Source organism: Rattus norvegicus, chromosome 6 (genome assembly GCF_036323735.1).
Source record: "Rattus norvegicus strain BN/NHsdMcwi chromosome 6, GRCr8, whole genome shotgun sequence".
NCBI lineage: Eukaryota > Metazoa > Chordata > Mammalia > Rodentia > Muridae > Rattus > Rattus norvegicus.
The window spans coordinates 144,142,000-144,165,817 of NC_086024.1; the positions used below are offsets into that span (position 1 = coordinate 144,142,000).

Consider the following 23,818-nt stretch of genomic DNA (forward strand, 5'->3'; position numbering starts at 1 on the left):
CCTACTTTCTAGGAAGCAGGCCACACCTGTCCAGTGTGGGAGTCAGGGGATACGTGCTTGCCTCACAGTCTGCAGACTGTTGGTTTGTATAGCACAAGAATGTTGCTGATGCCACACGTGCCTTGGGCAGGGTGGTTCCAGAGGGAAGGTTTTACTGGGCCTGGCTAGAATGAAGAGTCCTGGGCACCCACTACACACTTATGGGCTCGAGGGCTCCTCGGCCTCCTTGCTGATGCCAGGACATGACTTGGCTCCATAGCACATCACCCTTTTCATTAAGCAGGGAGAGATCTGATGCCTCATTGAAAATGTCTACAACTCTGGGCATAGATAGCTGTGGGATGTGGACCTGCAGGAGCTATCCACGTCCCAGTTGCTACAGTGAAGGTTCACATGGAAATGGCACTGGGAACACAGATCCATCTTCAGGCAGGCTGGGGGATGTTCTCCAAGCACTTAACTCAGCCTTTTGACTTCTGCTCGTGCCATTGGGCAGCAAGGAGATCGCCACTTTTAAAATGGTTGGTCAACATCTCCTGGTGTTGTGCTGTGGTGATATATGATACATGTATAGCCTCATTTATTCAAACATGAATAGATGTCATTATTACAGCTGCTGTTATAAATAAGACCGTGGGGATAGACAGGACCAGGCATCTTCTACGAGTTCCATCAGCTCAGTTGTGCTCCCTAGCCAGAGCTAATTTGGCCTCCAGCAGGGGTTTTCTCTGTGAAACAGTCCCCAATAAGTCTGATTGAGTCTGAGTTACCCCCAATCTATCGCCTATGCGATCACTTAGAGCCACCCACACTTCATGCTCCTTTCTTCTCTTTGCACAGCTCTGGGAAAGACCTGCCACGAAGGCCAGGTTCCTCTGATTGCTAACGCCTAGGGACTGTCTGTCTGTACCATAGCAGGGTAACTCAACCGTGTCAGTTGCTTTTCAAGCTTTTGCATGATGAACTTGAGGGTGATGGAAATGGGGAACTAAGTGTAGGGTACCAACCTCCAACTGTCCCTGATACCATACAGAAGGTTCTCCAAATCAAGCAGTCTTTGTTTAGTTAATCCAGTACTACAGGCTTAACACCCTCGCAAGTGCGACGGTCATGGGTCATGATACCTCCTCATATTAGCACCATGCCAGACACACCTGCTACCACTTACGATGGCCAGTGGGTGAACTGCAAAGCTGCAGAGGAACCTGCTTAATATTACCTGACACCATCACTTTAGACTTGGGAACATACCCTGGGTCCCCTTGGGCCTTCTCAGAACCTTTGGACTCTGTCAGCCTGTCTCTTCTGTATGTGCTCAGAGCTTATAGGCTAATGCTCTTACTCAGGGCCTGATGCCATGGCAAGTGTAGCAATCACCTCCTGTGGAGCTGAGCATCCATGGCCCCCAACCATAAGGCAGATTTCAAGACCAGAAATATTAATATGCATCATAACCTGCTTCCCTCCATCCAGAGGCAAAACTGGAAAATATTTGGGTAGCACATCCAGAAGCTGCTGTATTTCTACTCCCCAAGGCTCACCTGAACAGAGGAAACTCCTGCTTTCCAGCCTCAAATCCTCTTTTAGGGTCTACTTTTCCACCTGACCCTCAGAGTGGTGCCCACACTAGAGGACCTGGAGCAAGAACAAGGTACAAGTATCTTTGAGGGGAAGCTCTGCCAAGGCATCAATGTCCTTTCCCATCTCAAATCCATTGAGAAAGCACCACCACCTCAGAGTTACAGGGAAGAGGACCAGAGCCTAGACCACAGAGAGACAGGTACAGGCAACCATCCCACATGACAGGCTACTGAAACGCAAAGGTGCACATTTGGGAAGCCATCTCATACCACAGACATGCCAGTGTGCACAGCCATTCCACACCACAGATATGCCAGTGTGCACAGCCATTCCACACCACAGACATGCCAGTGTGCACAGTCATTCCACAACACAGACATGCCAGTGTGCACAGTCATTCCACACCACAGACATGCCAGTGTGCACAGTCATTCCACACCACAGACATGCCAGTGTGCACAGCCATTCCACACCACAGACATGCCAGTGTGCACAGCCATTCTACACCACACATGCTAGTGTGCACAGTCATTCCATACCATGGACATGCCAGTGTGCACAGTCATTCCATACCATGGACATGCCAGTGTGCACAACCATTCCACACCACACATGCTAGTATGCATGGACATCCCACTCTGCAAACATGCTAGTGTCCACTATCATCCCACATCATAAATGCTAGTGTGCACAGCAATTCCACACTACAGACATGCCAGTATACACAGCCATTCCATCATATATATATATATATATATATATATATATATATATATGCTAGTGTACACAGCCATCCTATACTACAGACATGTTGGTATGTATACCCATCCCATACCTCAGACATGCTAATGTGAACATTCACACCACAAGCATGCTAGTGTGCACAGCCATCCCATACCTCAGACATGCTAGTATGCATAGCCATCACACACCATAGATGTGCTAGTGTCCACAATCATCTCTCACCACAGACATGCCACACTTCATGGACACACAAGTACAAAAAGCTGCCCTACAACACCAACACGTTAGTGTGTATAGCCATCCTCAGAGCATGTCTTTGTGCTTCAGCTCTGCTTCCTAAGAATGTTGGTTTGGATCTTTGCAGAGCATTTTATAGGTGTGTCTGTTGGTTTAGTGTATGCTCAATGGGTACTGAAGTTCTGAGTCAGTGGAGTGTTAGTAATAAGATTGTTTTACACTAGATTAAGCAAACACAACATGATGCTCAGGGTTGTGGCCGTCAACTCTTCTTAAGCCAAGTGAGTGTGCAGTAATCATGCTCTAGTATTCATGGTATGGGCCCTCGTTGGTGTTGATGGACTGATGTCCTCGGGCCATGTGCACCCATCTCAAGGGAAGCATCCATTACAACATTTCACAGTGACACACCATAGAGAGCAGCATAGTTCTGCACTGTCACCAAGCTGCTGTGGCCACACAGTTGCACAGGCACCTACTTTTCTCCACTGAGAAGTAAGTACGCTGTCTCATGCCCTCTGATTTCTCTCTGAGCTTGGCATCTTTGTGCTGCAGGTGGTGGATGGGCTGTGACCTCATTCCCGGATAGTCTTCTTCTAAAGTCTTCTCTCCATGTGTCAGTTGCTCTCTTTCAGGGACACATGAGAACATCTGGAGTATTACATGGGGATAGATTTTCTTTTACATAAGATAAGTTCTGCTATGTCTGCTTAGTCTATGGAGAATAGACTTCACAGCTTGCCTTTCCATCCAACCCCAACCCTGAGCAGCTCTTCCACCCGAGTGGCCCATTGAACATCTTGGACCCTGCTTGAGTTTGTGGAGACTGTAGTCCTCCCCTCTAGGTTTCCTCCCAGCTCTGTTAAAATTATATTAACTCATCCCTGCAAATGCCTCCTAGATCTAGCCCCTCAATCTAGCTTACATAGCTTATGCCCAGCCCTACACCTGCAATCCTTGCCTTAGCATACAGATCACTCAGATTGATTAGAGTCTTGTTCAGGGGCTTACTGGTTGAGTCTGTTTCTTGCAGGAAGGAGTAATTGTTTGCCCTGTGGCTCACACTGAAACTCTCTCTGTTTCTGTTCACTTGAGTATATTTGTATCCTTTGTGGAGTATTGCTAAATAAGCAAACCCACCTGAGTTGCAGAGAAGGCCAGCCTCAGCCTGTGCTCTGGACAGAATGGGGGAAAAAATGAATGTCACATAGGATGGTATGTTTTCCATATGCAGAAGCCCACCACCACTAGTGACAAGCCTAGAGAAAGGCGACTGACTGAAAAAAAGATCCCCAAGCCTTTCTGAGCTATCAGCTTCATGGCCCTAGCTGTGGCTTTTAGGGTCCACCTCTCACTTAGAAAGCACTAATTCTCACGGCCAGCAGCACTAACAGGTAATATGGAGCCAGCCATTAGGCAGGAGAGGTGTGGAGTCAGCAGAGACAGAAGTTGCTCCAGATACTGGTGCCATTGAGCCAGAGGGCTTGACAAAAGCAACAAAACCAGAGATTTAATCAAGGACAGGGACACCAGGGAGGGAGAGACAGACACTACTGGACTCAGTCATATCTCTTCTGCCCCAGCACCCACCTATCTCAGAGGGCCATGCCTGTGCCCTGACCAAAGGATGCGGATTCTGGCACTTTAAAAAGAGCAGAAACCTCTTAGGTTAGAACAAATCTGCTTCATCTGTTGTCACTTAGCAACATGACTATGTTTGGTCCCACTGCTCTGCTGTCCTCTAGGATCAGAGAGAACGTTTAACTGTTCTGAAAGAATGTCACTCAGAGAGACTTGATACTGATAACTCGGATGTGTGAGGACAGAAACTCAGTTGTTAGTCTGCTTTAATTATATAATAGTCAAGCAAACACTTATATGGTGCATCCAATTAAAAAAACTAACCTAGATGTAGATATGAGGAGCTTATCGATAGGGTTGTTATAAAGACAGTAACAGGACTTACAGGGGGGAAGGGGCTCCCTTGGTGAAGGCACTGTGGTGAGGTGCCATAGAAGAAGCTTTGGGCTTGAGAGTGTTCAGTTGAAGGGCAGCAGAGGTACAAAGACATCTTCAGAGGTCTGGTGGCAAGGCTGAAGGACTCCTCTGTGAGGAGCAGGATGCTGGGCATGGTGGGCTGATGACCAGAGAAGGCTTGACCCCGAAGCTTCCTGTGCCCAGTAGGTATCTTGTTGCTTGTAAGGAGACTTAGCACTCTCAGGAATATACAGGAGCAAAGCTGAAACAAAGTCCAAACTTCAAGCATTCTCCTCATACTGAAATGACGGCAATGACGAGTTGTTGGTCATCAACTGGTAAAAAGGGGACGTGAAGACCTGTAGGTCAGATTAAAGTCCAGATCCTACTTGTAGAATTGAGCCTGAAGGATGGCCCTGTCTTGAGTGCAGAAGGATCTCCTGAGGCATAGAGAGGCTCTCATTAAATGACCACACCCTCCATATTGTGGGTCTAATGGGAATAAAATGAAACAGCTGGTCTAGGATGATGAGAGTTCAGAGTGCCATGCTCTATGTAGGTGAGGAGCAGCGAGGGGCAGTAATCACAGGAGCCTACAGGTCCCTGAAAGTGGTCCATTCTACTCTAGTCAGATGGGAAATAGAAATTACTCAGGAGTAATGCTACATAGTGAACTCCCAACTAGGCGGTCAACATTTCTGAGCACACATCTGCTAATACAGGTGATGGTGTTCTACCAGGAGACTTAGCTCCTTCTCAAAAGACATTAGAAGTTACTGGGGGACTGTGTGGAGTTGGGGGTGGGAGCTACAGCAGGTGGCCTCAGGGTTCTATCACATGTGAAGCACCTAAAGGCTGCTGTGTCTGAAGAAGGTCACACTTTTCCATAACCAACTTGAACACACAGGCAAGTGTTTTCACTGTCTCTGGAAGCCACAGAGGAAGGACTGAAGTGTGTGGCATTTCCAGGCTATAACTTCGGTGTACAGATACAGTGAGTTCCCCCAAGACTCTTGTCCAGATTTGGTTCTGCTCTGAGACGCAGAATCAGCATTTCTGCTCATGAAGTTGTTGTCTGTGGGCTAAAGAGAGAGATGGAGAACTGCGGAGTCTCTTTGGGAGAAAGCTTCCTTCTGCTGTAATGAGAAGCAGCAATGTTTATCATTGGAGCACTGTAGACATTTATACTGTGCCTGGTTCCACAGACAAGACCCTGTCACTGGCCCCTAGCTACAGCCTCACTGCATCATCCTGTGGCCAAGCACAGGAGAGCAGAGAACACAAGGGACCAAACACAAGGAGTCAGCCTTCCTCTGGATAAGCAGTTCCCTTCAGTAAAGAACAATCCCTGAGAACACAGTCTGTAGTCACCCCTGGGGGAGGGCGTCCCACCTACACACTGTTGCATTGGAGACCAGGTTCTGTGTTTTCTGTCCCCAGCACATGGGCCTCTGAGACACTCAGCACAGCAGTCTGTCCCCACAGTGCTGCCGAACCTTATTTTTCACCTTTGGAATGGCTAATTTGTGTGTTTCCATTCCTTCCACATTATTATAAATGAATCTAACAGTCTAGGGTACTGATGCTAACTAGACCGGAGAAAAACATCTCCGTGCTCAAGAACTCAGAAGAGAAGGGTCCAATTAAACAGACACCATCCCGGCCTGGGCAGAGTCGCCACAAGTACATGAAGCCCACAAACAGAGCCATAGATCCTGCTGTTCCAAGTAGAAGCTCCTAGAACTGTGTTTGACGTACGGACAGTTTAATGTTTGCTTAGTGGATGCTAAATGTGTATACCTATGGCCGTGCACTGCTGAGAGCAGGGGAATGGATTGTACTATACTACCCCGGAATCCCCATTCTCTCCGAGTCTCGGTGCTTTGAGGTGCTATGAAGGTCAGTCACCTTGACACTCTCCTATTGTAGAGCCAACCCAGCAAGCCACACAGTACAACCTGTGTAGTGCTGAATCTCCCACAGGGACCGAGGACGAGCATCAGCCTATGCAGGCACTTGAGTCCCAATCGCGTTTGTTCACAGCCAGGGTTATAAATCCTGGAAGTGTCTGTCGATCCCACGTTGACTGAATGGAACCTGGCCTGAGCTTCACACCCCTGTGTTTCAGAGCAGCTTCTATGTTGGGGTCTTGGGTTACAAAGGAACACAGTGACAAAGAAACTAAACGGGACATGGAGACAGTCACTTTCATCTGCATGCTGATACAACACCTCTAAGACTTGTTCTTACTTCCAGGTCACAGGGGCACAGGCTTCCTGCCTAGAGGGCTGGAGAGTAGGGCAGGCTTCTGAGGTGAAAGTCAGAGTGGAAGCCAGGAGGAGAAGCGGCAGAAGACTTGGATAAAGGGATCTTCATGGTAGATTGGACCCAGAGCTGGCAGGCAGCCACAGCGGGGAGATGCCTAGGGAGAGGGGAGAAGACAGCAGTCCCTCATGAACCTCATTAGGAGGCTGATGTCCTCGCTCCACACTTGGCACTGTGTGCAAAGAAATTGTAAAACTCTATTACCAGTCAGGCTGGGGAGATGACTCAGTTGGTAAAACATTTGCTACGCAAAGTGAGAAACAGAGACCACAGTCTCCAGCACTCATGTATAAGCTGGGTGCGATGTGCATGCCTTCTACTCCGGGGCTTGCAAAGTAGAAGCAGGAGGAGCCCTGATGTTTGCTGGCAGGCAATTTAGCTAAATTGACAACCTCCAGGTTCAGCGAGAGATTTTGTCTCAAAAACATAAGGTGGGGAACTATTGGAAAAGATACCTAGTGTTAGCCTCTGCCTTCCATATGGGCACATGTGCATAAGCTCAAGTGTGTGTGTGTGTGTGTGTGTGTGTGTGTGTGTGTGTGTGTGTGTGTGTGTGTGTGTGTGTGTGTGTGTGTGTGAGAGAGAGAGAGAGAGAGAGACAGAGACAGAGACAGAGACAGAGAGACAGAGAGACAGAGAGAGGTACCCGTCCTCCTCCAGCAGTCTAGATTTCTTTGCAAGAAATTCTAAGTGTCTGTTAAAATAATTGTCCCATGTTTTCAAGACACCTGCTTCTCTATAACTGCTGGTTCATGAACGGAAATAGATTTCAAACAAAAACACCTTCTAGCCAAATAGAGTTGTTTTCTATGATTTAAATTTTCTGCTGAAGAAAGCTGTGGGAAAGTGCCCAAGAGCAGCATGAGTGAGGTGCAGAGAGAGAGAGAGCGTGAGAGAGGGATGGATTGGGGTGAGCGCTTGGGGGTTTCTGCCTGGCTAGTCCTGATTGCATCTCCACAGGGGGAGCCCACACATCCTCTCCCTCAGACACAAAGGTCTCTGCTGGATGAGCTTTCTGTGGTGCCTTGCTCTGGGGGTCCTTATCTCTCTCAAAGCAACCTCAAGTCCTGTTTTTACTCAACAGCATAACTGTTTGGAACCACCACTATATTAATTTGAACAGCTCCTGTTCATGGGTCTGAAAGAAATGGACACCCATGCCCTGGCATATATTGCTTCTTCTGTAAGCTCTGTGTTGCCCTCCAGCTTGTCCCACGTGGTGGCAAGAAGCAAGGGCTATTACCCTTCCAAACTCATCCCTCCCTCCTGGCCAACCTGCTATCTATCTAACCTCTGGACTTATGATGGCTTGAAGAGCAAAGCATCAAAGGCTCATGTGTTTGGATACTTGGTCCCCAGTAGGGGAATTATTTGGGAACGATTAGGAGGTATGGTCATGTTGCGGGGGCAGGGAGGGTGTCCCTGAGGGCAGGCTTTGAGGTTTCCAGAGACCCACTATTGGTAGTATAAAGTAGAGGATGTGAGCTCTCAGCTGTTCCTGCCACATTGTTTCTTTGCCCCACCATTGTGCACTTCAACTCTCTCATTTAATAAGCCCAATTAAATGAGTATTTATTTTATAAGTTGCTTCAGTCATGGTGTTTTATAACAGCAATAGAAAGAAAATGCAGACACCATGGAGCACGTTGGGTTCTCCTGATTGGGCCCCCTCCTACCCATCCCCCACATGATAAGCACTCAGGGAAAAAGTGCAGGCCAATGGTATATCATCAGTGCTGGCTAGAAGTGTAGAGGTCTGGATGGCTGACCAATGTGAAGCTGAGAGAGCGAGAATGACATCGGAGCTGAGGGCTGGTATGGTTGATGGAAGCTCTGTGGCCCTAGGTCCTGTTGTCATGGTGTAGACCCCAGGAGGAAGAGGATAACTGCTCGCTGCAGTCAAGTACATATCTTAGGCATTCCACCACACACATATTTCACCTCCCACCATTTCAGGCCCTTGTTTCCAGTAAAAACGGGCGCTCAGAGGTGCGCCTCTACCACCTGTATACCAGGAAAGGAGCCCTTACCAGGTACTCACAGGGTTCAAGGTCTCCAGCATGGGGAATCCGCTACTCACTCACTCTATTTATGGCCTGTTTGTCCAGGGTTTCTACAAGCATCTTGCTCAAATGGGCATCAAAAGGTCATTCCAGACATAGCTTAAAACATGGGCACCCTTAATGTGGTAAACATGTCAGGGATCATGCAGTGACAGAGGAGGACTCAAGGGAATGAGTCTCTAGTGAAGGGACTAAATTCTCAGTACCTAGCCCTTGAATATGTGTATGGTAGAGATATGGAACATGGGAAGAAAGCAACCCCCTGCTCGGAAAGACATTTCTATTGCTTTTGAGCCTGCGTTTCATCTCGTTCTTGTTTAAAGTGTTGATTTAGTCCAAATGTCACTTGTCCTAGCTGACTTCTATGCTTAGTAAGCATGAAATTAGAATTAGCTACTGATTAAGGAAATTTGGCTGGTTATTGTAACAACAATAACGCTCAGAGAAAATACAGCTTACAGCATTGAGCCCCTTGCTGAGGAAAACAGTGTGTGGACGGAGCCGGCCTGGGGTTCTCTGGGCTCAGAAGACGAGAAGGAGGCTGTGCCTTTGGTTTCTACCAGGACTTTCTCTCTGGGAACAGGCATAGGTCTAGCCTTGCAGCCTTCAGGCAGGCAACATGGGCAGAAGCAGGATCCACCCACATTCCCTCTCTCCAATGCAAGAGAGATGGAAGTAAGCTTAACCCAGCCAACCCAGCATTCAGGAAACCTCTGCTCAGGGTTGGGAAATCCCCATATCTGTGGAACTCAAGGCAAGTCTATGAACTCAGAATTTATATTTCCTTCACTCTGTCTGTGGGTGGTATGGTGTTTTTGAGCCTTCCTGGGCCTGTGGCCTTTCTTTTAATCTCTTATTTCTTCATATTGGACATAAAAGACAACTGTTCCGTTGTGGGTTAGCAGTCCAGAGAGCAGAGAGATGATTGGCTAAAATAATTGCATCCCAGGGAGACTGTTGGATGGCAGCCAATGGCCTCCTTGTTGACAAGACCCCTAACTCACTCTTCATTCTGAAGGCAGCCAATGAGATGACAGTGTCACTGCCCTTGGTCCACCATTGTCCTGAGGAGATGCCCCAGAGGCCTGCACAGCTAACAACATACAAGGTCAATGCTTATATGTCCCTTGCTTCGTAAGGACCTAGAAATCACCTCTTTTAATAGTTGGTCTGAGCCCCTCTTCATCTCTGCCCCTGTACTGAAGTTACAGTAGGCCCATGACTAAGGCTAGAAGCCTGACAGTGGTTCCAGCCCTGCACTTCTCTGTAGCTAGCCACACATAATGAAAGGTCTCTGTAAGCCCTGCATTCCCCTAGTCCCTGAGTCCTAACATGCCTACTGCACAGTCTCTGGAACAAAAAGCCCTTGGGTCCAAAGCACAAGCTGTCCTATAAAAGGAAGCCAACATGAAAGGATCCATCCAAGTTCCTCCCTGAGTGCCCCATCCTATGGTCCATGCCCTCCCTGTCCCCATTACGTCAGAGTGAAGAATGAAGAAAGCCTACACCATGGCCCAGCTCCACCCAGCCAGCAGCCTCAGTCAGGCATGCTAGGAGCAAGGGGTCTGCCTCTGTCTTCTGCAGAATCATTGTCTTATGACAGCAAGGACTGAAAAGTGGAAGAGCTAGGTGACCTCAACTCCAAGTGCTGCAAAGGCTGTGTCCGGTAACATAATCGACTGATTGAGCCCTCTTAGGAGCCCCCTGGTTCCATGATGTGTTTCTCTGGGATCAAGGGCTATTGGCATGGCTGGTAGCAGCTGGCGTGGATGAAGCTTCAGTCACCCCCAGTTTGCCTTCATGGTTACAGAACACCTCAGGGCTCTGTAACCTACAGGAAAAAGACTATCCCCTCAGCCATTTCTAAGAACTCCAACGTGTCCTCCTGGCTCTCCATGGGAGTCTCCACACCTCAGACAATGTTGGCACATGCTGCTTTCCCAACTCCACAACCATAGCATTCTGTCCAAGCCCTGGCCCTCCCCACCCAGGCCATGATTCAGGTCACACTGTCTTGTGTAAGGGTCTTGGTCCTGTCTCAAGCACTGGGCAGGTTCTAAGGGCATCAGGTTAAGCAATGGTGGTTCCAGTTTTCCCCTGAGCCCTCCCTGATCTGTATTTCCCAAGAAGCAGGTCATGTATTTCCAGGCCACACCAGCTTGCCAGAGCATCTCAGACAACTGTGATTCGAAACAAAGCCAGTGTTCACCTTGCATTCATTTTTCTTTCCTATTCTGCTTATTCTGTTCCAACGTGTCTCCACGAGGACCCAGAATGTTCACGTTTATATTGTAGGAATAACCGATTTTCAGAAGAATAACTTCTCTCCCATTTGTTTGATTATTGTGACTCCTGGTTCTGTAGTCCCTAGTCCTTTAGTGGGGGTTACGTTACGGTGTGTAGTGCGTGTGGAAGGTGTTGTGGAGTTTGCGTTCCAATTTGTTGTGGGCTCCGATTTATACTAATTAATCCCGTTGATTTTTATCTCCGCTCTTTGAAATATGTGTGGGGCTGGGGATGTAGCTCAGTGGTGGGACACTTGCCCAGTGCGAGTCATGGCATCTCTTGTTCGGTCCCCAGCACAGCAAAAATAAGTAAGTAAATAAATGATCGCTAAATCTCGTCGATAGCTTTATTTTCATTATGTTTCTGGGATAAGGTGAGATGTAAGTTGGAAGCCAGATCAGTACCTGTCTCACACTCAGAATAGGAATCCATTGATTTACTCGCCAGTCAACTTCAACTCAGACACATCCAGTTATTGAAGTCACCACCACAGATACATTATTCTGCCCAAACCATAAGATGCACAGGCTCCACCAACAAGACACTTTTCTCTGAGGCCAGGGACACTACGGTGAATGAAGCCTGAGGAGGCAAAGCTATGGGGGGGGGGCAGAAGCCAAAATGAGTGTACACAGAGACATAAGGTCTGGACATGGCCTTGTAATTGGATGCAGGTGGAGAACGAATGTTTGTGCCCACCTCTTTTTTTTTTCTTCTTTATTAACTTGAGTATTTCTTATTTACATTTCGATTGTTATTCCCCTTCCCGGTTTCCAAGCCAACATCCCCCTAACCCCTCCCCCACCCCTTCTATATGGGTGTTCCTTTCCCCATCCTCCCCCCATTACCACCCTCCCCCCAATAATCACGTTCACTGGGGGTTCAGTCTTGGCAGGACCCAGGGCTTCCCCTTCCACTGGTGCTCTTACTAGGCTATTCATTGCTACCTATGAGGTCAGAGTCCAGGGTCAGTCCATGTATAGTCTTTGGGTAGTATGTGCCCACCTCTTATGCTGGGAGATACTTCGTGGTCTTTCTTAAAAAGGCTGTCCCTGAGGGTAGAAGAGGATTTTGCCTTGTGGTGCTGCTGAAGGAAAATGGAAAGACATAGGCTTCTTGTATTCCTGATGTCTATTTCTATGAACACGCAAGGCCTGAGAATAGTAGAGGGCCTCAGCTCTACTTGAAGAGGGTAGGGAGCTGCCAAGACATCAACACAGGTATCTGACTGAAAACCTGGCTTTCCCCATGTATGGCTGCTATGAATACTTAATGAGTAGCTCTTTACGGTGGCATATACCTTCTGTGACCGGTGCATGAAACACACAAAGACCCTGGTTATGTCCTGTCTGCATGAGCCTGGCTTATGGCTAAGAGAGGCTCTAATATGTCTCTGAAATTAAATTCACTAGCTAAGTCAAAGATACCAAATTTTCACGTCTAATTTGCATGTCACATGTGGCATTTCTGAAAACTTGCTTGGTTTTCCGGGTCACCATAAAACTTACCAGAGAACAAGACCCCAAAACAGAGCTGTGTAGTCTGTGTTAGACCCCAGCAGGCAGAAAACTTCCCCAAAAATATCCAGAGTGGAGAAGCTTCTCTGTGTTACTCATTCTCATGGAGGCCTCCACAGTGGTGAGGCTCTCAACCATTTGGCTGGTGTGAAAAAGCCACCTAGAGCCTATAACCATGGCAGGCCATTATGAACAACTTGTCCATGGAATCGGTAGTCTTTCTCTTAGAGGTAGGTACTGTGGGTCGTGTAATGGCTTGCTTCTCTTTTCTGCTTTGGCCCCTAGAGACTCAGGTTCATGTGAGCTGCTCTGTCTCAGCAGCTTCTGAATGCCTAGCACATGTCCGCCATCTTCTTCTGGGTTATTCTTTCTTATTCTTATCAGTATTTCCCATGGTTTTCTTGGTTTTCTTCATTTATATGCTTTCCCAGTCTGTCAGATGGAGTGTTTTAAGCTATCCTTTGTATACTGAGAAGAGGTATAAATTAACCTTGGGAACAGATGAGCTGATAAGTGAGTAAATGTGAGGTATTAGCACTCTCCTATCATGCCTGGAGTAATTTACTGGATGTTTAATCAGTGACATATAAGGTGTGCTTTGCGCCATTCAGCAGACAGAAATGTTGGGCCTCTGTTCTATGCACCCCACTCCTGGTAGCATCTGATCTCAGCCCTCCTGGTACCTCTTGAGGAGATTTGTATTTGGTTTGAGCACCATTTTCTTGTCCTCTGAGATAGAAGGGAAGCTGGTCTTGCCAAGGCCACCAGAAGAGTATGGGGCCTGGTAGGAGAAAGCAAAGCAGTGTTGCACACAGAAGGGCCATCATAGAGTCAGATGAGATGCCTAAACTATGGAATTCACTAGGATGCTCTGCACAGGAACTGGTACATGATCAGGACCCAAGTGTGGTCTCTGTGGTAAACCATGGGAGGCTTCACATGAGACTGTGCATCTCACCAGACTCCGAGTCATCTGAGGGGTTGGTGGGGTGGGTGGTGAAAGCAGGGCCAGAGAGGTTAGCCAAGGAGAGAGAGGGATGCCAGGTAAAATGATTGAACACAAATGAATGGACACTTAGGGCAAAACATACAGGCCCTGAGCAGGTGGGGAAGTTAGAGGCAGAGTCTAGAGCAGAGCTTCATGCACATCCTCGAAGGACCACGGCTGAGATGCAGACTGGAGATCAGGCCCACCAGGAACTTTATTGTGTGACCATCATAGGGCTTGTTGGCAACATTCCCAGACATGTATGAGGTTCTCTTAGCTTCTGGATCCTTCTCTGATATGATACTATAATTTTCAAGTTTCTGTATGTTTCTAGTCATCCTTTTACAGTGAAAAATCAACACCATCATCTCCCTTAAACCAGGCCCAGTGCGGAGGAAGGGGCTGCAGAGAAGGGTGTTTGGGGACAAAAAACAGGGAGTGTTGCTAATGCTGAGGAATTGCTGGCAGCTCATTAGCTCTGCCCCCCTCAGATTAGCAGTAATTAAACTGTGAAATCAGACCAGTGCCTTACGCCCCGACACCATGCCAGGCTGTCAGGGAGAACGGGGGGCGGGGGGAAGGGATAAATCACCGACCGTACGTCGGTCTCCCCCTTGGCAGGGCAGGGCCAGCAAGAGGCAGAATAATGAGGACATTCAGCCCTGCTCTCTGGTGGACACTGGGCAGACAGGCTTTGGAAGTGTTGTCATGGAGATGGCAGGGTGCGGGTAAACTCTTCCTCCCACTCGCTGTGGTTAATGAAGACGATAATGAAAAATTATGCCAACATTACAGCCATTTTTTTATGCTGCTTGGCGCATGTAACCTGACGCCCGGCGACACATACCATGGTGACAGTAATTGTGTGTTGATCGATGGGGTAGAGAGGCGAAGACACAGCTGACTAAGACTCACAGCTGAGTTGGCTGAGCGATTCCTTCTAGAGAGACCCCACTCTGCTTAAACCCTCGAAGGTGACATAGAGCACGGGTGCCCAAGCTGACTCCAGTCACTGCTCATGAGTCACAGAATAGACACCGCTATTCACACAGACATTGCTCCACCTGCCCTCAGAACGAATATGGCCAAGTCAAATCGGAGTGTTTTTTTTTCTTTTCTGGCAGGATTATGTACTAAGGTTACTTCTAACTGCTTTCATGTCACCGTGGATCATCTGAGGTTAGGGTAGAGGGCTTGGAAGAGTATAGCACCTCTGTCACCTGCTCCGTGCCTCTCTGTGAGCTGGAGAGCTCTGTCTCTCCTATGTCTTCATAAAGACAGGGCTTCAACAACAAGAGACATCCCTAAGCAGGAGATGGGGCCATAGGTGTCCAGGCCACATCTTGTCGCCACAGGAGTCATTGCTGAACTCTGTCATAAAGTGTTTCTGCAATGTGCTGTACTACTGCAAACACACCCAGGTCGCACAGGTTAATGCAGATGAGCACCCAGAGTGATAGCCAGTGACTTATTTACTGTTTCAGGGACTTGCTGGTCATTTTTCTTTTGCTTTCTAACTCTGTCTCCTGAAATTCGAGAATGTCAGGTTCATTGTAGAGTTCTACAAACACAGGGCGTTCAGCAAGACTGCAGCCTCGTTGACTAAATCTCTCGATCATCTGTAGTGTCACAATCCAGGGAGAGCTCGCCTTTCTAGGTTTCTTACCGTGGGAGGGTAGTGTCAGTGTGCCCATTACAGGATGTCTAGTCCATGCAGTAATTCTACTACTCAGCCTCCACGGTAAGCAGAAAGTGCAAACGGGGTATAGTCCATCCCAATACTACCAAGTCCTTGCTACCCCTAAGCTAAGCTCTGGAGCCTCCATCCTTCCTTTTGACCCAAATAAACAACCAACGGCCAGGAGCATAGAGCTGGAATTCACTATGCAGGCCAGAATCTACTGTATTCTTTCCCTGAACGAGGCTGTGGGGACACCTGTTAAAGCCACCACTGGTGAACATACACACGAATACACACACACACACACACACACACACACACACACACACGTACACATGAGCACACACACACACACACACGAACATACGTGCATACACAAAGGACAGCAACCATGAACCACAATTCCCTGTCTACCCACCTTAGAACACCATGACTGAAGGAAAGCTGTCCTGCCCTTTCCTACTCTTCTGACCTCCATCCCATTTACCTTATGGAGACATGGTTTCCTTTTAAGCAAATAGGTACATCCATATGCCTGTCACATCAAATGTTGCCGTGAGAATTTTTTTCCAGCCACGTATATCTGCAAACATCCTGGAGCTGCACGAGGTACACAAGCCATAAGTGAGGAGGAGGCAGAGAGGTATTGTCACAGTCACTAGGACCCCTGTCTCATAGTGATAGGGACACTCAGAAAATCACACAGACTGCCCTGTCTACACAGAGCTGCCAGGATTGGACTCCCAAGGGATGGCTTACATTCAGTGGAATGAGGTACAAGGACACCTGTGCTGACGGTCATGTGACACTTCACTGTACAAGAAGAGCCTATGGGGTCCAGTACAAGGACAGGTGCCTCCAAGTGGGTGACCAGGTAAGACCTGACCCTCCGGGAGCTCATGCAGGAAATCTAAGCACAAGCCCAGGATCAGGGTCCTTGGGATCAGGAGCTACAGGAGCAAGGGAAGGAGAGATGGAAAAACCAGTCAGGCCCACTGTTCCCACAGAAGGCCCTGGCAGGGCCATCAAAGCTCAAGGTCATCTCCACGCTCTGTTAAGTCCTTGAACTTTTGTGATGTTTGGTATCTCCAACCTGCAACCAACTGCTGCGAGAACTGGAATGTTCAGCTTTCCCCTTGGAGCCTGTTTCTTCCCTTTGAAAGGAGGATGATAGCAGGACTCACAGCCTTCAGAACATGTCAGGAACACCAGGGCAAAACTGAACCCCTGGAGCAGATGTTATTGGTCCCAGGAAGACTTCCCTCTGCCCTACCTATGGTCAGTGCAATAGGCTGATCCACAGATGGCCGTGGATGACCATGGTGCCAGCACCTAGAGACAGTTGTGGCTGCCTGGCATCAGTCACAGATGTCACAGAGCTCTGTTCTCCTGTATGGCCCTTCATGGACTGTCCAAGGACTCTGGAATACTCTTCTGCCCTCTCTACCCCATCTTATTTAATTGGTCACCACCTGGATTGTGTGTTTGTACCTCAGCCAGGGAGGGCATTCTTAGGGAGCAGCTGGGGAGGCCATGAGAGGGAGACCACAGAGTGTCAGAAGGCTGTGTTGTCTACATGGAAGGTCGGGGCCCCAGGTCAGCCTCACCATCGGAGAGAGACAGCTGAGAATGCAGGGTCCAACTAGCGCTTCTTCGTATACAAAAGACAATGACTCCAAGGCACCTGAGCAGACTGTGCTGAAGCCAGACCTTTAGCTAGTGGTGCTCTGAATATAAAAAGATACAAGGAGCTAAGGGTCTGGGCTAGGTGCTAAGGGGACTTGTTGGGGGAATGGGGCTGCAGCTCTGAGAAATGTGCCTACATTCATGCATGCTGGTGATAAACCATATAGGAAAGGGACAGCAGGAAAGACCCAAGATCCTTTCCACACAGGATGGAGGACATTCCTCTTTTGTGGAGAACAGGATAGACAAGGCACACTGGAGCAGCCTTGTTTCCCTCCCAGAGACATTGTATGCTAGATTCCAGAAGTCTGTGCTTTACAGGAGAAAGAACAGAATAGATAACACTTTCTGTGACTGGTTCCTCTCACTGAGTGTGACACCCACCCATGTTATACCATGTAATAGGACATATAGGTTGCTCCTCTTATTTGAGAAGCAAGTTAAAACTTACAGCCCATCAAGGTGGGGAAGGCATGGCAGCAGGATTGTGGGGCAGTTGGTCACAGTGCATCCCCAGCCAAGAAGCAAACAAGATTTCCCCCTGATAACTCACCTCCTCCAGCAAAGCTCACCTCCTGAAAGTTTCACAACAAAAGAGTGCTAAGTATTCAAATACATGAATTTCAAACCATTTCACATTCAAACCGTTGACTCAAGATCACCTCACATTTTAAGGTTAAATGTGGCTTATCTGTCCCCCTGCCACTGAGTGCTTGGGTCACTTTGCCACTCAGGTCTTGTGAGTGGTACTGCTATGATGTCAGTGTGCAGGTATCTCTCCAAATCTCTGTTCTCAGCATGGTACTTCTACATTTAATTTTCCGAGAGACCACCAAGCTGTTTTCCAAGATGACTCATAGTTGGCACAACCCCACCCATGCTTTGTGTGTCTGGTTGTTTAATAACAGTCATCCCATCCGGTGGCAGCATGTCCTTTCATAGAGACACCTACGCGTCTCCATCTCATGAAGCCGTGATGAAAACCTCACTGAGTCATGAAGAAAGCGAGGGGGCTGGGGGTGGGGGACCAGAGCCAGAAGAGATCAGGCTGGATGCTGGGTGCTCTGACAAAGAGGGCAAGTGTACCAGTACAGTTCAGGTGTATAGTCATCTGGAGGGGGAGCCTTAAGCTACATACTAGTGAGACTCCCAGAGCCACTGAAGAGGCAAAGGTGGTGAACATCAGACCTAGAGATTAACCACACTCAAATTTCTGTGTGACTTGAGGGCTCTGCTGGCCTTGATGCCGCTTCTCAACCTCTGTAAGGCAGAATGCCTTCCTCTTCTCAGTGTGAGGATGGAAGCCGGCATCACAAGGAAGAAGCTGCCTATGCTCCCTTCCACAGAGTGTATCCCTGTGTGCTCTATACAACATTTCTTGCTCAGAGATTCTCCTCTGTCATATCACAAGCAATAAGAGTCTCCTAATACATTACCATTCAAATAAGAAGCTGTTGCTAATGAAGAAGAACTCAGCCAAAGAAGACCTTAAGCAGAATTTAATTTGCAATCAAACAGTGCATGATGGAGGTAAGGGTCCAAATCTTCCCCAGAGGGTATTAGGACCCCAGATCCCAAGCTTCTAAGCAAGGGGTACAGTTTACAGGGACCCTCACAGGAGGCATAAGAGGGAACCTAAGGTAAATAATTGAACTTGCAGGAGATGAACCTCAACTACGGTTAAGAAGCAGCTCCACATGGACCAAAGGCCCACAAGGTAGATGCTTGCAATCAAGGCTCTTTCATAGCTGGGGACCAAGGTGTAGCATGTGATACAGCTTCAGCCTCACCCATGGAGACAGTGCTGTGAGCTTGAGGCTCCACAGGTAATGAGCTTCTCCAAGGAAAGAGTTCCCTCACACTCACACAAGAACAACTGCACACTCAAGGAAGGCTTTCTAGTGTCTTTGAAGAAAGGCTTCTCTCACACCTGCAGGTATTATCACACTCAAGAAAAGGCATCTATTTGACTTGAGGAGTCATCTCTGTCACACTCAGGGCAGCATCTTCTGTCACACACAAAAAAGAACCTCATTTGTCACACTTGAGACAGAGTCTGCCATGCTAAAGGAAGAGTTTTGCCGAGGAAGTAGCCCAGCCCTGCCACATTCTCAGGAGTACTTAGTTCCAAGTGGCACCTCCCAACGGCATAAGCCATCAGAATGCAGTGCCTGGATTCTCTGCTTCTTTCATTTCTTTGGCCTTTGGCAGTGACCCATGTTCCTGAGTAATTTGTCTCCGCCAACTTCTATACCCTAAAAATCTCAATGCTTGTAGCTTTTAAAGTTTTTTTTTTTATTGTCTAAACTTACACACAGAAGCAAACTTGCTGCTGGCTTCTCTGCATACCCTTCACGTCATCACAATAGAACCTAGCTTTCTAATTCTCACCTGAAAGAAATAGCTGACGCTACACGGCACACACAGTTCTTGCAGAGAACAGCATCGCTGTGTTCTCTCATGGGGACATTGCCTTTGGCAAATAAGTACATGAATCTCCTGAGCACGGCCTTCAGACCCTGAGTCACTGCCTTTCCACACTTCAATTCTCTCCTAGGACATTGGCAAAACCCACTTTTGAGTCTATGGAAGGTTCTTTGAGAGAGAATTGGGCTTGCAGGGCAGTATGAGTACATAGGGGACACTGATCAAAATCATCTCAATATGGTCACCATCACAGCCATGGCAATCATCAGTATTAATGATCTCTTCTGTGAACCCCTCCCCTCCCCCCAGGTTTCTTTCTAAAGTATTGTAATTTTGAGTCACTTCCCCTGCCAGTCCTATAGGTCTACAGCCTGGTGACAGAGCAACTCTATGTAGGTCTACAGCCTGGACAGAGCATCCTTAAGTGGGTACATATCAGATGTAATGTTGGCATGGTGACAGCATCCAGACACAATGGCAGTGCCTAGGAAGGGGAGTGAGCAATGAGGTCATGGGCCTCAGTTTCCGAACTTGTGCTAATTCCTTGGCATTCGTGTTTCCTAGAGTCACCTGGAAAGGCTCTGTCCAGGCTGTATCCTTGTATATGTAGGACATGACCCAGAACACATTTAGTCTCATCACCAAGCTTAACTCCTCAGGCTGAGCTCTTCATCTTGGCTGCTGCAGGATCCCAGGCACAGTACCCTGATGTCTCCCTTTGCTGGGGTAGTGAGTCAGTCAGCCACACCCAGGTCCAAGAAAGGCAGCTCAGCCAGAGAGAAACACTAGCTGAAAAGGACAGTGGGCTCAGCATGCAGTCTCCAGAGATGGGCCCAGACAAGGCGCTTCCCAGAGTAAGTTTGAGTCTTCTTTCAGTGAGGATAAAAGAAGTGAACCATGACATACTGCAAGACAGCACATGTACAACACAACGGCGTCAGAGATCACGTGGTACAGATTTAGAAAGCATCGAGGCCTAAGCATGCAGAAGACCAAGTGTGCTGACACTTGTAAATATATTTCCTTCAGGGACACTACTGCTCAGCTGAGGGTGTAGACAAAGGCTGCCTGCAGGGGCAGGCTCAGTCGGAGACACCAAAAGTTAGGGTAACTAGAATGCTACCCCAGATTCTGAATCTAATCATGGTGCCAATTGTACTTATAGTAGATTTTTAGAAACATAGTGCTGTCTTCTAATGGCGAGGAAAAATTGGTGAAGAGAAAAATTAATTACCATGTACTAGACACTCATTTATACATCATTAGATATTTGCTTTGATATCTTGTAAGAGCACTGCTCTGTCTATGGGGCCCATGGAGCTCAGGAACTTATTCCACCTACTACCTGTTGCAAGGATGACCACTCCCACAACAACACAGGAAGGAGGCTGGCATTTGAGCACTGTCCTGGTGACTGGTCCAGCTGTGCAGCTGGTGTAGTCCTGACTTCAACAGATAGCTTACTATTTCAGCAAAGAAAAGATTTACAGTGGTTTTAATGGTCCCATGTACTGGGCAGAATTGAAGGACAGAGGGGCTTGCCAGTATGATGGACTGCTGCCTTCCTTGTTAGGCAAGAAAGAGAGTCACACAGAAACGAGGCCACCTATCCACATACCCAGGCTTGCCATCAGCCAGGTCAGCCACAACAGGAGCCACACTTGATTCTTCTATCAACTGCTGGGGATCCTTAATAGGAGCTGTTTCTCACAGGGTCTAAATTAAGATGTCACTGTTTTTGAGTGATGGCCTTGGCCACCACTTATAGGCATATGACCTTTGAGCAATCTTGTTTTGGTTCCAGCTCTGATAGTCATTTCTAGCGTCACTAACCTACTCTGGTTGCCCCTTGTCTCAGACTTGGTAGCAATAGGTCCCAGTTGCACTGAGGTGGGAGGAAGAAGCTACAGGAAGGAGGCAAGGAACTAGGCAAGTGAGACTACCTATGCATGGGATCAGAGACCTATTAAAGATCAGAGGTAGGGGCTGAAGAGATGGCTCAGCAGTTGAGAGTACTGACTTCTTTTCCAGAGGTCCTGAGTTAATTCCCAGCAACCACATGGTGACTCACAACCATCTGTAATGGTATCCGATGCTCTCTTATGGTGTGTCTGAAGGCAACTACAGTGTACTCCTATACATAAAGTAAATAAATAAAATCTAAAAATAATCAGAGGGAGACTGAGCAAAGGAATGCTCAAAGGGTCACAAACTGCATCATGTATCTGTAATCCCAGTTAAAGCAAGAGAATCATGGGTTCCAGGCCAACCTGGGATGTATAGCAAGATCTTGTTTCAAAAAACAAATATCCCCCCAAAAGAAGGTAACTCTCCTGACTCCTCTGTATCTGGTCCTGCACAGGAACTATGGGAAACAAAGCTGTAGCAAGCACATATTATCAGCCTTCCCCCAATCTATACCTGCCAAAGACTGACCAAGCCTCTATTTATAGCACAAAGTTAGATCTGGATGAATTTCCATTTGGCTGAATAGGGCAGGGCCTCCGTCTCCCACTGTACCTCTTGTTAAGGACAGCCAGCTTCCTCCTCTTTCTTGTGATGGCCACTGACATAAAAAACAAAACAAAACCATCCCAATGTGTGCTGTGAGAACTGCTGAAGGAGCAGGGAGACCTTGCAGGAGTGCCAAGGAGCCCAAGTTATACAGCAACCTAGAGCCTAGAGTCAGGCATCTTGAGTGCATCTCAACCTCTTTGGACTGCAGATCATGCGAGGCCCATGATTCCTAATATGACTTTGAGCCCCACTTTTCTATAGAACTCCATGTCTATCGGGGTGTCTATTTCTCCTCAGAGCAGAGGAGCTCGCACCCATACTTCCCTGTCATTCCTTTCTCCCACGTTTTTCTCTCATTTCTCCTTTAGAAGCAATGCCTTGGCCACGTTCTCTCAGGCCACAGGAAACGGTGCCTTCTGTCTTGGGTAATATCAGAACAAAGGACTGGGATCCATCAAGCCGTGCAGTCAGCTCCATGCACCTTGATTAAGTTCCTGAAGTGAGGTCAGCTTCCGCCCCTAGTCAGCAGGGAACAACCTCAATTAAGCTGCTGCTGGGGGCGAAAGGGGCCTCCGAGAACCGACCTTGAGTATTCCAGCAGCTGCCTCTGATCCTCACCTTGGTGAGGACCCTCCCATGAAGGGAGGTGCAGGCTTCCCTCCTGAATGGGATCCTTCAGCGGGGCACGGGAGGAGGGGGGCAGCAATTAACCACTCCGAGGAGCTGTCGGCTTTCCGCGCACACCCTCAGCCTCCTGATGCCTGGATGCTAAATTATATCTGACATTTAATTTAAATGCATGGTGCTTTCATTCAAAAATAAACCTGCCGCCGCCGTCAGGGTAGTCACTGTATGGATTTTCCTCTTGTTGCCTTCTCCGCCTCTCTGACCCCATCCTCACCTTGTGCCGCTCACGCAAACTGGAATTTAGCCCATCTCTTTAGTCTGGATATTGCTCCGTGCACCCCAACCCCTGGGCTTCCCTCTGCATGTCAGGATGTCTCCATTTGCAATTTGTAACAGAGAAAGAAATCAATTCTTTGGTATTACTGCTGCGCATGACGCCTCAGCCCATTATTGGGCATTTGGATGCCTTCTCCCTTTGGTCCCTCACAGTCAGTCAAATATAAGACTCCCCAGCCAGCTACGGCTGGAAGATGTGGACCAGATAAGACCGGGAATGTTCTGAGAAGCCTGTGGTCTGGTTTATCTTTCCACAGTGGTATGAGGTGGGTCCCAAAACACAAGCCTGCCTGAGAGAAAGACCAAACTGCTGTCCAGGAACACAGCAGATAGCCCTGCCTGGCCCCACCCAGGCAGCTTCTCCTGGGTATATGGTGCTATCAGAACCTAAACTTTGCTTGTTGCCAATATCTCAGAGTACACTAGACCACTTCCTTCTGACTGACTCAAGCAGGCCAAAGAGGCCAAAACCCTTCTCCATCAACATTCCCTGGGTAAGTCATTTAGGCTTGCTGTAGTGTTTTGAGAAAGTCTCCCAGAACTTGGCCCCCTGATGGCACCGCTAAAGGATGGAACCTTTAAGAGGTAGAGGCTGGTGGGAGATTATGAAGTCATGGGGCTGCTGGAGGACTGAGAATTCCCTGTGTAGGGGAGTTGTAATGAAATAGCAGGCCTGGCTTGTCCCTGGTCTCTGGCTCCTTCTACCCCAGTCGGTTACTTTTTATTTCTCCACTGCAAAGCCACACAGCCAGAAGCCTTCACTGGGAGCCAGCACACTATGACTTATACCTGCCGCCACCATATCATGATTCAGATGAACCTCTTT

The 23,818-nt window shown here is 48.1% G+C and overlaps 1 protein-coding gene across 4 annotated transcripts in view; it reads left to right on the forward strand.

Moving 5' to 3' along the window:
* Positions 1-23,818, forward strand: part of Ptprn2 (protein tyrosine phosphatase, receptor type N2) — a 752,006-nt gene that overhangs the window by 559,432 nt on the left and 168,756 nt on the right. The gene's annotated exons all lie outside the window — the stretch shown is intronic.